Below are 17,085 nucleotides of genomic sequence, written 5' to 3'. Positions count from 1 at the left end.
CGAGATATAAAATTAACAGGTGCACTCTTGAAATATGCTAGGTCGTTCAAATGTTCTCCAGTCTGGTCTAGACTTTAGCTGCTGATTCTCATACTAGTTTGTTTGACAGAAACTGTTAAATTTCTTATTCCTAATCTACATATTAATCTCTGGCACAATCGTTCAATTAGTTCGTTATGCATGTTGCATGAGATTTTATATAACTCTGGCCATCCTTTACATTCAGATCTTCCCAGAAAGTACCTGTTTGTAATACTACTATGAGATTCAGGGCCTCTGTAACACGGTTTTTTCGCAATAACTTTTTTTCTATGAATTTCATAAATATAACGCTTATTCAGAATGCACATTATATCTACACATAAATTTTGACTATATTCTGCATTACGTAGGTTGAATAAATTTGATACTTTATTAAGTAAAAGTGACGATTTTTGAAGACGGGCCAACTTACTCAGAGAAAAGGTTTCGAACGCACTCGTTACGTAACTTATGACGGCATTTCTTCCCTCTTTCTCGATCGATGATTGGCTATACGTAACGAAGGCTATACCTCTGCCAACAATGACACAAAAGTTTAAATAAAAGCAAAGCAGTACACCTTTATGAACTCTGAAACCTCTCCACTGATAATTGTCATAACGAACAAACCAACAAAATATGTTAATAAATACAAAAATACTTCGATTATTAGTCTAACTCACAAAATAAGTTTCCTAAGAAATTACAGTCTACTTTATAGGTCACAATCAGATTGATAAGGTGTAGGGAATAGTTGGTAATTTTCAAAAACGTAGTGAACAAGCTTGATTTGATAACTGCTATATCCAATGTCAAGCAATTTTTATTTATTGTCTATCTACCTACCTATTTACTGTAAAAAAAAAAAGAAAAAAAATAGCCGGTACCGTATTTTGGCTTTAAACCTTCACCAATAATTATTGTCAGAATGATGACTTCATGAGGCTCCACCCACTTTGGCCTGGTTATAATTCAGGATAACACTGAAGGCTATCATGGGCATTGTTGGATCAGAAAATTTAAATTCTGGCTATAAAAACTCATTTCTCGAGTAGTTTTAAGAAGTGCTAAATGATCCTCAAGGATCCCAGCAGTTGGCCTAAACGTTTAATACTACTGCTACAGTAGTATTACTACGCTAGCACAGATACCCCACCCACATTTATGTATCGTTCCGCCATTCATAAAGTCTTTGTAATGTTTTTTCACTGTGCAATAAGCCATGGTCTCCTCAGAAATTAAGTTTAACATTAGATGATAGGATATTTCATTAAGCTAACAAATTATGGCAACTGGGTATGTTATTGCCGATGTTGAAGCTAAAGATAAAGTATGGTATCATTCCTTCATTGCATTATCATCTTTACCACTATTCGTTTTGCTACATGTAGTAATTATTTTAAAGGATAAATGAATTATGTTCACTTTACTTCTATAAATTTCCATTAGTTGTACAAATAAAACTCCTAAAAATATTCCTGATTTATTTACAAAATGCAGTCATGCCCTAAACATAGCCAACACGGTCGTACGGACTAAGAAGAAGAAAAAAAATATATATCGGATGATCCGTTGGTCTGATGGAGAGTTTAGCACAAAAATCTTATTTTAACAAAAATAGTTATATAAAGACTGTTTACATACAATCTCTCTCTCTCTCTCTCTCTCTCTCTCTCTCTCTCTCTCTCTCTCTCTCTCTCTCTCTCTCTTGGTGGCATAGTGAATAGTTAATGGAAATGTTCAAAAGCCTGAATGACATTACAAGTATTATAATCATGTTACGCTAAATACAAATCAGACCATAAACATTGGATTTAAACTAGAAACTGAATAATTACCTATTCAGGCGATAGTAAATATGGCCACGGGATTTCTCTTGACTGTATAAAGTTGCAAGTCGTAAGACAAATGCAGTTTTGCAACAACGGGGGCAATTCCAAATCCTGTTAGCCATTCTTGACTGTTTTGGGTTTCAGAGCCGATGGAACAAGGTGAATGGGTGTCTGGTGGATGGGCGGGGCAAAATTTTGTCAAAAGGTGTTTACATTGCTTACGTAATGAATGTTTTCGACTCTTGGCTCGTTATCACTGGCTATGGCGTCGACTAGATCATTTTTACTCTATAAAAATTAAAACTATCGGGTTTAGGTTATTGATAATGCTGACAAAATTTGTGTGTGGTTGTAAAATATACATATGTCAACTTTCAGCTACATCCGATGCTTTGATAAGGAGCAAAGTCCAAAAAACCGTGTTACAGAGGCCCTGAATCTCATAGTAGGTATGCAGTTAATTCTAAAAGCCAAGCCTTCTCCATCATGAGCCTTAACGCTACCCAGTATTCTGGAAGTTATATTCCAGCTGTGACCATGTTGTGGAATGATATTCCTAATCTCTCAACCTAGCTGATCTGACAGGCCTCGACAGACGGGGAGTTTCATCTTTTCCCTAGTAAGCATCTTCCTCCAATGTTTGGGTTCACTACCAGAAGCAGTAGAAAGTGTAGAATGTTTAGCTGGCATCATAAGGCTTAAAAGAGTTCACAATTTTAGCCAAAATTGTAAAAATACACCATTCTAACACAAAGATGCAGAGCGATGTTGCTTATAAATGTGTAGAAGCAAAATTGACAGCATAGGATACTGTGATTAAGTTCTATTTCTCCTACCAATTGATTGCCATGGCTTAAGAGCTTTAGACTTTGCTTCTGAATTAGGCTGTGAGCAAATCGTAAGTGATACTACTCACAGGTCTGGAAACTGCTTGGACCTTGTATACACCAACTCCCCTGGTGTTATAACAAGGAAGGTTGGTTCTCCAGTTGGGACATCTGATCATGCCTTGATTTCATTAGTAGTGAAGACTGAGCAGCCTGTCCCTGATGTATCATACTCTTGTAAGATTTATATGAAATCTCAAGCAGACTGGAATGTGATTTTGCATAATCTTTTGGGCTTGAATTGGTCACAATTGTATAAAAGTGTTGATCCTGTTATCCTTTTGAATGAGAATCTAGTCATCATAGTTGATAGGCGCATCCCTTCCGTGTACTAAGGTACTGAGTAAAGGACAAACCATGGTTCAATGATGATTGTAGATGTGCTTATTTAGAGAAGCAGGAGGCCTATCATCTTTAGAAGGGTGACAGATCAGATCTGACCTGGAATAACTATACTCAGGTTAGAGTTTTTGCTCAGAGTGTTAATGCTTCAACTGAAAAGGAATACAATTTAACCATAAAAGAAACCCTTTCTGGTACAACCCAGGAACATAAGTGGTAGACTACCCTAAAATCTGCACTCTTTGGTATAGATCCAACAGTTCCGCCTTTACTTAAACCAGATGGCTCTGTCACTCACTGTCCAAAGAAGGCAGCAACCCTTTTGGTTGATGTGTTTGACAGTAAGCAGAGTAATGAGAAACTCGAACTTCCTCATTCCTGTTTTCCTGAGGCTAAACTAACTAGTTTAGCTTTTTGATCTCGTGAAATAAAAGCGCTGTTGATGAACCTTGATGCTTATGGAGGTGTAGATCCAAATGGTATTTTTCCTTTGTTTTTTATAGACTACAGATTTCTTAGCTCCAAAGTTATCTGTCATTTTGCGCAAGTTAGCAAGAAGAGAAACTTTTAGCACTTGGAGAATTGGTAATGTTACTTCACTATGAAAATGTGTTTGTGGTAGCTCAAGTCCAACTGATTACTGCCCAATTTCCATAACTCCCATATTATCTAAAAGTGTTTGAACATCTCTTGGTAAAATTTCTTAATAGGTTTGCTGAAGGTAATCATCTGTTCCTGTTTGCAATTTGGCTTTTGTAAAGGCCTTGGAGCATGTGATGGCCTTATAATCTCCAATACTGTAGAGAAATCCCTTGATTGTGGTAAGAAAGTTCGTATGACTGGCCTTGATTTTAGTGCTGCCTTTGACTGTGTTAATCATGAGGTCCTTGTTTTCAAACTCAAACAGATGGGAGTGGGTGGATCGTTTCTGAGCGTTATTATTGAATTTTTAAGCAATAGATCGCAAAGAGTTGTTGTTGATGAGCATCATATTGAGTATAGGAATGTGATATCTGGTGTTCCACAGGGTAGTGTTTTTGGCCAATTACTTTTCATCTTAAATACATATGACATATGGTTTGGCCTAAAAAACAAGTTTGTTGCATATACAGATGATGGTACTCTTTGCATCAATTCCATCTCTTGAATGTAGATCTGGGGTTGCTGAATCCTTTAATAGAGATCAAGCTAAAATTAGTGCATGGTGCAAATGATGTGGTATGAAGTTGAATCCTTACAAAACTCAAAGTATGATTGTAAGTAGGTCAATGACAATGGATCCTCAGCATCCGGATCTCAGCATTGATAATGTTTCTTTAACTTTGTATGACTTTTAAAATTCTAGTGTGATTCTTGACAGCGAATTTACTTATGAGAAACACATTAGGTCTGTCTTCTTCAATTGCACAAAATATTGGCTTATTGAGAAAGTCTTTTAAGATTTTGGTGATCAATCTATTCTGAAGGTGTTTTAATTCTTTAGTTTTACCTTGTTTCAAGTATTCTGTCTGATCTTCAGCTGCTGATTGTCATCTTAATTTGTAGGACAGGAACTTATAGTCTATTAAATTTCTTATTCCTGATCTAGATATTAATCTTTGGCACCGTCGTTCAATTAGTTCATTATGCATGTTGCATAAGATTTTTCATAATTCTGATCATCCTTTACATTCAGATCTTCCTGGACAGTTCCATCCTGTTCGTAATACTAGGCATGCAGTTAATTCTCATAGTCAAGTCTTCTCCATCATGAGGCTCAATACTACATAGTATAATAAAAGTTTTATTTCCAGCTGTGACCAAGTTGTGGAATTATCTTCCTAATTGGGTAGTTGAATCAATAGGACTTCAAAAGGAAAACGGGGACCCCAATCTCTCGCTCTCTTGGACACAAAAACAGGACTAAAAATCACACAACACTATTATAAACGTATAAAATAAAAATGTACATCCATATAACACTACGATCGAAGAATAGCATCTGCTAAAACTTTAAATAAATAGCACAGTCGAGTGACGAACGCCTCGGGCGGTTACTAAACAAAAACAAAGCTAAATCGCTATCTCGTTCGTAGGCTGGACTTACTAGCAAAAAGTACCATGAGCATAAAGACACAAAAAAATAAAAATAATAACGGTTCTAAAGGCATAAGGCCAGGGGCTTAACCAAGAACCTAAGTGACAGAGTACTAAACGGGCAGATAAAGATGAATTCCCAAACAAGTGAACAAACAATGGCCGCCATGAAAGGCCAGACGGGAATTATAAAACAGACTATACTGGATATAAAACAAAAGCCCGGTACAATAAAATACTGTCAAAACAAACTATGGTACTTAACATTGGAATGTGTGAAGATGGAGCTTCGGACATGACAAAATAAATCCATGACTGTTAAAAACGATCGAGAGCACCACAAATTACACACTATTCTATCAGTCCAAAAAGAAGGATGTTGTTCAGATGGCGCTCGCGTCGTGGCGTGGGTGGTGTGGCGCTGGTGGTTGGCAAGGGCCTTTGTATCGGCCCATCCCTTTGACGAAGGAATTAACTAAATGGAAGACAACCTGTGAATAGTGGATTTCACGCGCCTTTGCTTTATACACGACACCCTAAAGGTGCTCGCGCGAGGGTTGTAACCTCAGCATTCCATGCTTTTATCTTTCTCTGGTATAATTGGAAGGTTTTATCAGAAAAGGTATATAAGAAGGACTCTTTTCACCGGGCGCCACAGGTCTCTCCCCAGAAATAGATTTTTCCTTCGTCAAAATCCCTTTAGTTAATGTAATTTAAAATGTTTTACTGACGACTCAGACCTAACAGCGCACCCTCGTGTGCTGACCTGGGTCACCTTGGGGCGAGTATCCTTCCGCCCCAGAGCGCCCCGACAAGGTAACGGAGAGAGGGGGAACTACGCAAAATTCTTGGTCGGTTAGGGAGGAGATCCCAGATACTCCTAAGAAAGTAGTTCGAGGTAAGTACTGTTAGGAAAAATACAAATTACTTAAAATTTATGATTTCCTTTCCTCAATGGGCTATTTTTCCCTGTTGGAGCCCTTAGGCTTATAGCACCTTGCTTTTCCAGCTAGGGTTGTAGCTTGGCTATTAATAATAATAATAATAATAATAATAATAATAATAATAATAATAATAATAATAATAGTTTGTTTAGATGATCCTGTGGTCTGACAGCTATGATACTGATCAGTGTGGTCTGATTGTTTGTGTCTCCTCAAATGGCCAATAGCACGCCTTGCGCAAAATCATCTGAGCAAGCTTAGCTACTCTCCTCATTTCCCGAGTTTCATTTACCATACAGATGTTCAATCCTTTGTGTTACCTACGGCATACTGTACTACGTAATTTCTTCTTTCCGACAAATTAAACAAACTATACATTGCATTCTCACAACCAAACCAAATTTCTTTATTTCTAATTATTACTGTAACTGACTTTGTTAATCTTTAGGCTCAACAAAACATAATTTAAATCTTATAAAATATAAAGCTTATCTGCCAGCAGAAACTTGTGATATAAAGAGGAGTCTGGAATATAGATCTACATTATAGTAATATATTCATAAATCAGCAGTGGACTGACAGGGCAATGGGTGAAACCCAAAATCACGAGGGATTGCTGTACGTACAGTATCTACTCTCTTGTATAAGACATCGGCACTAACATAGTGAATAAAATGGAGGGCATGTTTAAATGCAGTCAATGAAAATGGAAGGCTATGCAAACAGGATTTACAAATGATAGTAAGAAATACTCAAAATAACTATCCCATTACTATGGAAACTTCCTCAATCCAGTATAGCAAAATTAAGTATAAAATAAAAATTGTGTCATATACTGTACCTGAACACAGTATATGGGGCTACATTATGAAAATCCTTTTAAACAAGGAATTTAATGTACTGTACTCCAGTACAGTAAAGGGCTTCTCCCAATAAATGGTTGCTTTTGGTATATAAAAATGACAAATTCGGAGATAATTTGTATTTTTCCTAACCATACAAACCTTAGCTATTTACATTGGGTTTACTTTCGGCGTAGCTGAAATTGACGAGCCAATAGATTTTAACGAGGGTTAACTACCCCAGCGCTAGTTAGCGGGGGTAGGGGAAGGGGTAGCTTGCTACCCCCCCCCCCCCACACACACACCGGTGATTTGCTTCACTTCACTTAGAGGTAGGACTTGACTTGGGGGACAGGGCTGGCGGGCAAATATGTGTAAATAGCTAAAGTTTGTATGGTTAGGAAAAATACAAATTATCTCCGAATTTGTCATTTGTTCCGTAACCGAAATACAAACCAGGCTATTTACATTGGGTGACTTACCCCTTAGGAAGGGTGGAAAGTCCCCAGCCTTACTGACTTTGGCTTTACCCGGGGACTCCGACTCCAAGTGAGTAGCACTCGAGAAAAGGAGTCCCTGCACCTCACAAATTCCTCGCTTCGCAAGGAACGTGTGGCCTACATAAGTTGTGTGCGGAGGAAAGAGCGTGACTCGTCCTATGAAGTTGACCTTGAGACCTTTAGATAGGAATCCAGGATAGGACGTTCCCAATACCACCTCGTCAGGGTATGGGGGACGCAACAGTATTAAGCTTAATACTAGGAGCACAAGGAAGCACGGTTTACATGCAGAGGTTGAGGTCAGCTATGCGGAGACCAGGATGCTGCTTCCCCAAGAGAGGGGAGGATGAAGAAAGAAATAAGGGACAGACATACTCTTTCATTCACGCAGACTAAAACCGGGTAACAACGCCCTCAACCTACTGCTACTTGTCCATAAAGGAGCCTGAGGCTAGACCAGCTGTTGTGCAGCCACCACAGGGCCGATAGAAAAAGTAGCGAGGCTCCTGTGGGTCACGTCCTGCAGGCAGTGGGCTGTGAAGGTCGTCTGACGCTTCCAGACTCCAGCTTGAAGTACCTGCGTCACAGAGAAGTTTCTCTTGCAGGCCAGGGACGTAGCGATGCCCCTGACGTCGTGTGCCCTAGGGCGACGTGACGGAGGAGGGTCCGGATTCAAGGCGTGATGGATAACCCTTGGAATCCAAGCCGAGATGGTGTTCTTGGTGACCCTCCTCTTCGTCCTGCCTGTGCTAACAAACAATGCTTGCACCTGAGGACGAACTGCAGCTGTTCTCTTCAAGTAACACCTCAGACTCCTCACTTGACATAATAGCAGCTGGTCTGGGTCGCTTGTTACAGAATGGAGACTCGTGACCCTGAGAGAGTCGAACCTGAACGTTACCTCCCCCCATCCCCTTGAATGGGCGACATCGTACGAGAGACCATGAAGTTCACTAACTCGTTTGGCAGAGGCCAAAGCGAGCAGGAAAGCCGTCTTCCAAGACAGGTGGCGATCAGAGGCCTGGCGTAATGGTTCGAAGGGAGGTCTCTTAAGAGCCCTGAGAACCCGAACCACGTTCCATGGAGAAGGTCTCACTTCCGACTGAGGGCAGGTTAGCTCATAGCTACGTATGAGTAGAGAGAGTTCCAGCGAGGAGGAAATGTTCACCCCTTTCAGCCTAAAAGCCAAGCTTAAGGCTGAGCGATAGCCTTTCACCGCTGAGACCGAAAGGCGCATTTCCTCCCGCAAATAAACGAGAAACTTCGCTATTGCTGGAATAGTGGCATTGAGTGGAGAGATACCCCTCCCACGACACCAACCACAGAAGACTCTCCACTTCGCCTGGTAGACTCCCTCAGAGGACTTTCGCAGGTGCCGAGACATTCTCTCTGCAACCTGTTGCGGAAAGCCTCTCTCCATGAGGAGACGCTGGACAGTCTCCAGGCGTGAAGCCGAAGCGAGGCTACGGCTCTGTGGAAGATGTTGCAATGTGGTTGTCTGAGTCGCTCGTGTCGTGGGGGAAGTTCTCTCGGGAGCTCCGTCAGGAGCTGCAGAAGGTCCGGGAACCATTCTACGTGATGCCATAGCGGAGCTATCAGAGTCATCGACAAGTTGACCGATAGTCTGGTCCTGTTGAGCACCCTTCTCATCAGACAGAATGGTGGGAAGGCGTACACGTCAATGTTGTCCCACCGTTGTTGGAAAGCATCTTGCCAGAGTGCCTTGGGGTCCGGGACTGGGGAGCAGTACAGGGGCAGTTTGAAATTCAAAGCTGTCGCGAACAGATCCACGGTCGGGGAACCGCACAAAGTCAGGACTTTGTTGGCTATCTAAGGATCCAAAGACCACTCGGTACTCACTATCTGCGAAGCCCTGCTCAGACTGTCGGCGAGCACATTCCTCTTGCCAGGAATGAAGTGAGCTGATAGTGTTATCGAGTGGACTTCGGTCCACCTCAGAATCTCTACTGCAAGATGGGATAGCTGCTGCGAAAAAGTACCTCCCTGCTTGTTGATATAAGCCACTACCGTGGTGTTGTCGCTCATCACCACCACAGAGTGACCCGCCAGGGTCTGTTGGAACTGTTGAAGAGCCAGGAAAACGGCCTTCATTTCTAGCAGGTTGATGTGCAGGTACTTTTCTGATTCTGACCAAAGGCCTGAGGTCCTCTGGTTCAGAATGTGCGCCCCCCACCCTTCTTTTGACGTGTCTGAAAACAGTGTCAATTCCGGGGGGAGGACAAGATGATCCACAGCCTTTCGCAGTTTCTCGTCGACCAGCCACCACCGTAGGTCCGCCTGTTCCGAAGGTCCTATCGGGACCAGGAAGTCCGGGGAATCGGATCCTTGATTCCACCGGGACTTGAGCCGCCACTGCAGAGATCTCATCCTGAGACGGCCGTTTGGAACCAGACGAGCTAGGGAGGACAGGTGACCTAAGAGACGCAACCACGATTGGGCAGGAAGCTCTTCTCGCCTGACGAAGGGTTCCGCCACCCTCCTCAGCCTTGCTATCCTGTCGTCTGATGGAAAGGCTTTGTGGAGATTGGTGTCTAACAACATGCCTAGATAAACCAGTCGTTGGGACGGCTGCAGAGAGGACTTCTCGAGATTTACCACGATCCCCAGATCCTGGCAAAGTCCCAGAAGCCTGTCTCGGTGTCGAAGAAGGGTCGACTCCGAGTCTCCTAGTATCAGCCAGTCGTCCAGATAACGGAGGAGACGGATGCCGTTCCTGTGCGCCCAAGACGAAATCAGGGTAAACAGTCTGGTGAACACCTGAGGTGCTGTGGAGAGACCGAAGCACAGCACCTTGAACTGGTAGGTCTTGCTGTCTAGGCTGAATCTCAAGTACTTCCTGGAAGACGGATGGATTGGGATCTGGAAGTACGCGTCCTTCAGATCCAGTGTGCACATGAAGTCTTGTGGTCTCACCGCAAGTCTGACCGTGTCCGCTGTCTCCATGCTGAACGGAGTTTGCTTGACAAACTTGTTCAGAGCTGAGAGGTCGATGACTGGTCTCCAGCCTCCAGACGCCTTCTTTACAAGAAAGAGTCGACTGAAGAAGCCTGGGGAGCCGTCGACGACCTCCTGGAGAGCATCCTTCTTGAGCATGGTCTCGACTTCCGCCCGAAGGGCTAGCCCCTTTACCGATCCCATGGCATAGGAGCTCAACGACACTGGATTCGCTGTCAGGGGAGGTCGAGATGTCGTGAATGGGACGCGATACCCTTGGCCGATCACGGAGACCGTCCAAGCATCGGCCCCATGTTGCTGCCACCTGTGCACGCAACTTTGAAGGCATCCCCCCCACAGGTGGAGACGCGGGGGGACTGCCACTCCTAGCGTTTGCGGCCGCGGCCGCTCCCTCTAGGAGTCTTGCCTCCCCTGGAGGACTTACCGCCCCTCTTGTCCTTGGCAGGAAAGGGCTGCGGCTTAGACACCACTTTCTTAGCTGCCGGTGCCTGCTTCTGTGTCTTGCGAGGCTGCTGTTGATGTTGCTGCGGAGCTGGAGGCTTGTAGGGCCGAGATGCAAGGGCCCTTTGGAGGAGGGAGTCCTGGCTAGACTTCCTCCACCTCTCAGCTGTTCATTCCATATCTTGGGGCTCAAACAAGTTCCCCCAAGGAGGGAGGCGTGTCTGAGCCTGCAGACATCCACGGCGGGTCCTTCGGATGGATCTTCTCGGTCACCGCATCACGACGCTTCAGCACCGAGTTGGCCCACAGGTTGGTAACCTGATGTGCCAGGAACTCGATGGAGCAAGTGCCCGAGAGGAGGAAGGTCTCCAGGGCCTTCCTATTGCTCTCCTTAGACCAGTGATTCTCAAACTGGGTGCCGTGGCACCCTGGGGTGCCATAGACATCGCCTAGGGGTGCCGCAAAATTATCATGAGTTTTGTCTTGGCTAAATCGTCTTGATGAACATTTGAAAAAAAAAGTTTTCAAAAGTCTTCATATAATTATCAGTGTAGGTAGGAAGTTACATGCTCAAACATTTCTCCTAAATAGAGGTTGATATTTCCTTTTCTATACTTGTACAATACAACAACAACAACAACTACTACTACTACTACTACTACTACTACTACTACTATTGCTAATAATAATAGTAATCGTAATAATAAATAATGATAATAATATAACAACAAAAATAGTAATAATAAAGTGTAACAGTCGACTTTGTTCATACTCGTTGCCCGTCCGATACGTGTTCGGTTCTCGTCGGCTTTGTATAACCCCAGTTTTCCACTCCCGAGTCAGTGAGGCATAATACCTCAAGGCATAAGTTCTTTGCTGTTTTTGGGGTTATATTACAGTTGTTTCGAACAGTATCGTGCTTCTAACATACCGTACGATGGATAAGTTTGTCATTAAGAAGAGAAGACACGAAGTTAGTGGTGAGGGTGAAGAAAGGGACGAAAGTGGGTTTGTGAGCGAAAAGGATTTGGTCATTCCAACAACAAGTAAATCAACTTCAACAAAAGTCAAGAAAAATCGCTCCTACTTGGATAATTATTTAAGTTTTGGATTCTTCTGGTGTGGTGATGAAGTTATTCCCATGCCTTTATGTGTTATTTGTGGTGATAAATTAGCTAATGAAGCAATGGTACCCAGTAAATTAAAGAGGCATTTAACTCTGAAACATAATCATCTTGCTAACAAGCCTCGGTCCTACTTTGAAGGACTTTTAAGTGAGCAAAAACAACAGAGTGCGATGCTTTCTAAGAAAGTCAAAGTCGCTGATAAAGCACAAGAGGCCAGTTACTTAGTTGCAGAGTTAGTTGTTGAAAGCATGAAACCTCATACAATAGCAGAGACTCTGATTCTACCTGCATGTAGTGCCATAGTAAAAACAATGTTTGGAAGTGAAGCAGAAAAAGAAGTGATGAAAATTCCCGTTTTGGATAGTACTATTAGCAGACGGATTCATGATATGTCAGCAGACATAGAGGAAACTGCATGTACATCTGTGAAGAAAAGTGAAATGTTTGCACTTCAGGTAGATGAGTCCACAGACATTGGAGGTATGGCTCAATTACTGGTATTCGTTCGGTACATTCATGATGTTAAAATAGTGAACCAATTCTTTTGTTGTAAAGAACTTAAGGAAACTACAACAGGCAATGATATTTTCTCTACATTAAGCAAGTACTTAAAATCAGTTGGTTTGACCTGGCAATTGTGTGTTGGGATTTGTACAGATGGGGCACCTGCCATGATTGGCTCAATTAAAGGATTTGTGTCATTAGTGAAGAGAGAAAACAGCAGTGTGATAACAACACATTGCTTTCTTCACCATGAAGCGCTGGTTGCAAAGACAATTAGCAATGATTTAAAATCTGTACTGGAAAAAGTTGTAAAAATGGTGAACTTTTTAAAAAGTCGACCGCTGAAGTCTCGTCAGTTTACTCGACCGCTGAAGTCTCGTCAGTTTACTAAGCTGTGCGAAGAGCTTGAGGCAAAACATTTGAACCTTCTTCTACATACGGAAGCACGATGGCTGTCCAGAGGGAAAGTATTGTCAAGAGTATGCGAACTGAAGGAAGAGATGCTTACTTTTTTCACTCTTGAACAACAAGAGGAATTCTGTGATTTACTGGCAGATGACACTTGGTGTGCAAAATTGTCTTACTTAGCTGACATCTTTGAACTTTTAAACAAGGTAAATGCCAGCATGCAAGGAAAATCAGAAAATGTTTTATCTTCCACTGATAAAATTAAAGCACTGAAAGAAAAACTGCAACTGTGGGGTGGCAAAGTAAAAGAAGGCAATTTGGACATGTTCTCACATGCTGCAGTAGCAGCAAACAGTGGTGAGATAATACCCATTATTTCTGAGCATCTTGCAGTACTGGAAAAACAACTTCAGTATTATTTCCCAGATATATGCACTGAAAACTATGACTGGATAAGAGACCCATTTGTTGCATCTATATCTACCCAATCTCAGCTTACCCTCATGGAAGAAGAGCAGTTAGTGGAATTGCGTCATGATCGTGATCTAAAGTTGCACATGCAGCTGCCTCTTGATGAGTTCTGGGTTCAGATCAAGACTAAGTATCCTCATGTTGCCAAAAAAGCTCTGGTAGTGTTAATCCAGTCCTCTACTTCTTACCAATGTGAGTTGGGGTTTTCTGCTCTAGCAAACATTAAAACTAACAAAAGGGAAAGGCTGAAAACTCTCGAGGAAAAAATGAGAGTATGTTTGTCCACCATTCAACCCAATGTGAAACGGATCTGTCAGTCACATCAAGCACAAACATCTCACTAAAATAGGTGTATTTTTTTTCTTTGCTTAAGGGTGATTACCATTTTCTTTTTATTTAGTCTGCATTCATAACTCTTTACTTCAAATCTTCTAATATGCTCTTTGTATTTCTGCATTGTACAGTAGTGCTGGATTTGGTTTGATTATGGATGATAATAAAAATAATAATAATGTCTAGTGTTTTATATAGCGATGTTTCTCCTTAATGAATTCAAAGCCGCTAGTACAGTAATTATATTCATCAAATAAGTTAATTCATGAGATATGGTGGGGTGGTGAAGAAGGGATGCCACAGTAATGGTTACATCAGTTTAGGGTGCCATCAACTGAAAAAGATTGAGAACCACTGCCTTAGACAGATCATCGGAGCGCAATAGGATGCCCAGAGAACCTAGCCAGATATCCAGCCACGAAGTGGCCTCCATGGCACACTTCGCGACCTTCTCATGGTATAGGATCTCCGACGCCGAGAACGTCACCTGCCGGGCGGAGAGCTTCTCAAGAGGAACTCCCCTAGTAAGCTCTTCTACCGAATGGTGGAGGGGAAGAGCGAAGCTAGACTCCCCCATGATCTCAAAATACCTCCTCTGCTGGAGACGAGGAGGTGGGAGGAGTTTGTTCCCGGCAGAGGAACGACTGGAGGAAGCGAGTACTGCGAGCTGAGCGTTGGCCCTGGCTCTGCCACTCTTCAGCCCCTGGGACCAGGGCAGAGCCGCGCTGGTCTTTGGGGGCTTCTGAGTTCCATAAACCTGATCCAGGACCGTGTCCTTGCCTTCCCGGGGGGTGATCACAGGGTCCATGAACCCGTTGAGCTGTCTCATCAGGCCCAAGACCTGCCAGAAGGCATGCTCAGACTCCTGCTGCTCTCCTCCCTGCGGACTGGCAGCTAAGTCTCCTGTCCCCGGAAGCTCTTCCTGGGGAGACACGTGGACGTTCTCCCGGGGTCCGGCTGGTTCCTGACCAATACGTGAAGAAGACTTCGGCAACGTCTTGGAGTCCTTGGGTTCCCTCCTGGGGGGGATACAAGACTCCAGCAAAGAGGTCTGGTAGGCACCTTCCGCGCGAGACGATTCTCCTCCACGAGGTGACTCCCCCCTTGGTGCCGAGGGGGAGACCGCCGCCTCACTGGACTCTCCCGAGAACGGAAAAGCCTCGTCTACAGGAGAAGGAGAAAACGACTGCGATGGGGACAGAGCCTTCCTGACGGACCTCTTAGGAACCAACTTCTCCCTGGGAGAAGTCACCACGAAGTTCACTCCTCTCCTTCTCTTCAGCGGGGGCGAGGCCGTCGCTGGCTTGTGTCCTAGATCAGCGAGTGCCGGCTTCATAGCCTTCACTAGCGCCCGCATCAGAGGTCTAAACCAGGACTGCCGAGACACGGACACAGAGTCCGAAATTCCCGCTGGAGGGAAGGGGATCGGGCGATCCTTCGGAGTGGACACCACTGGACCTGCCTGCAAAAAAGAAGGGGAAGAAAGTTGCCTTGACCTCTCCGAAGGTCCTTCCTTGTCCTGCAAAAGAGACCTGCGCTTAGGTGGAGGCGATCCCGACTGCGACCTGGCGACACGCGTCCCTGCTGCTGCCGCGAGCTGCGAAACCCGACGCGAAATGGGGGGCGTGCTGAGGCTCGCGCGAGGGTGAAACAAAAGTCGCACGCGAGGGGCTGTTGGAGCGCGGGCGCGCAATCGCGCGGAGACAAACGAGAGCGGGGGCGATTGCGCGCGGGCGCGTAGGCGAGTGAGCGAGTGGGCGAGCTGGCGAGTGAGCGCGTTAGCGAGTGAACGCGCTGGCGCATGGGCGAACGAGAGCGCTCAGGAGACCGCTATCGGTCCGATAGTGTCCTGGAGACCTGTGACACGTGGGCGAGCGATGGCAAGTCGGCGATCGATGGCGCGTTGGCGAACGCTGGCACGCAGGCGAGCGATGGCAAGTTGGCGCGTGGTGGCGCGTTGGCGAGCGATGGCGCGTGGTGGCGCGTTGGCGAGCGATGGCGCGTAGAACGCGCAGGCGAGCTGATCGCAGGGGACCTATGTTTCTCCGGATCTGCTGGGCGCTGACGCGTAGGAGAGCGCTTGCGCGCAGGCGATGGATCACGAGGGGGATCTGGAGATCGCCGGCGCTCAGGGGAACACTGACGCGCTGGTGATCGTTGACGTGCAGAAGATCGCTGACGAGCAGGAGAACGTTGACGCGTCGGAGATCGCTGGCGCGCTAGAGAACGCTGGCGAGCAGGGAGACGGCGTGTAGAAGACTGTGCAGGAGCTATCAGTATGACGCGCAGAGGCGAACGCTCGCAAGTGGGCTCAGGAAGAGGAGGCGCGTGGGCGTACAGGAACTCTAGATGTACGCACAGGAGACAGTGCGCGTTGCTGCGCAGGAGAAAGCTGACGAGCAGGATCGCAAGGGCGAGGAGAAGTTGAGTCCTTGCCCATGTCCTGAACCGGAGTTCTAGGGCGCGTGGGCGAGCGTGGGCGCACAGGGCGCATGTCAGGAACTGGAAGCGCAGGTGCGCGTTGACGAGCAGGAGATCTAGTGCGCTCAGGAGACCGTTGGCGCGCTGGGCGCGCAGCAGGAACAGGAGGATGTTCGTTGTCCCTAAGAGAGCGCTGGCGAGCAGTAGGGCGTTGATCATCAGAAGAGCGCTGGCGAACAGGAGAGCGCTGGCGATCAGGAGAGCGCTGACGAGCAGGAGAGCGTTGGTGTGCTACTACGCATGAACGCGCAGTATGGCGAGCAGGGGAACCCTGACGTGCAAGGGAAGCGCCCACACCGTGGGTGACATCCCTTTGCCCCGAAGGGACCGGTGCCCGTCGGCTGACGAGATCAGAAGACTGCTGGCCGTCTGCAGAGGAAGTAGAAGGTCTGGAAGGCGTGGGAGAACGTGAATGATCCCCGGAGAGGTCTAAGGACGCGGCTGCTACAGACTGCTTCCGGCGAGGAGAGTCCCCATCGGAGGACGGAGGAGGAGAAGACTCGAAAAGGCGCCTCTTGACACCCTTATAGGGAGACGGGAGGCCCTTGCGGCGAAGCGGACGATGAGCCTTACGGCGAAGGCGGCCACGAGGGAGGTCGTCAGGATCATCAGTCCTCCGAAGAGGAGTCTCAGTCAGAGTGCTCCCCCGAGGGGGAGACTTAGCCGCAGGAGAGCCCGTAGGACCCTTCCCCCTCCGAAGGATGTACAAAAGGGGGAGGAGAGCCTTCAGCAACGTCATCAACATCAGGAGCTGCAGAGGTTTGACCAGACTCGTCGGAAGCCTCTGCCACCACGATGTCGACGATAGACAGAGGATCTACCTCTGCTATCACCGGCGACTGCTTGACAGCGGCCCCTAACTGAATAAGGTCAAACAGGGCTTCCTTGGAGGGCAGACCC

General features: G+C 45.6%; 1 protein-coding gene across 2 annotated transcripts in view; it reads right to left on the bottom strand.

The window, feature by feature from the left end:
• The window catches only part of LOC137616274 (ankyrin repeat and SOCS box protein 1-like), a 111,614-nt gene that overhangs the window by 17,631 nt on the left and 76,898 nt on the right, over positions 1–17,085 (bottom strand). The gene's annotated exons all lie outside the window — the stretch shown is intronic.

The sequence above is a fragment of the Palaemon carinicauda genome, chromosome 22 (assembly GCF_036898095.1).
Source record: "Palaemon carinicauda isolate YSFRI2023 chromosome 22, ASM3689809v2, whole genome shotgun sequence".
Taxonomy (NCBI): domain Eukaryota; kingdom Metazoa; phylum Arthropoda; class Malacostraca; order Decapoda; family Palaemonidae; genus Palaemon; species Palaemon carinicauda.
This window is presented reverse-complemented; position numbering and strand designations above follow the sequence as displayed.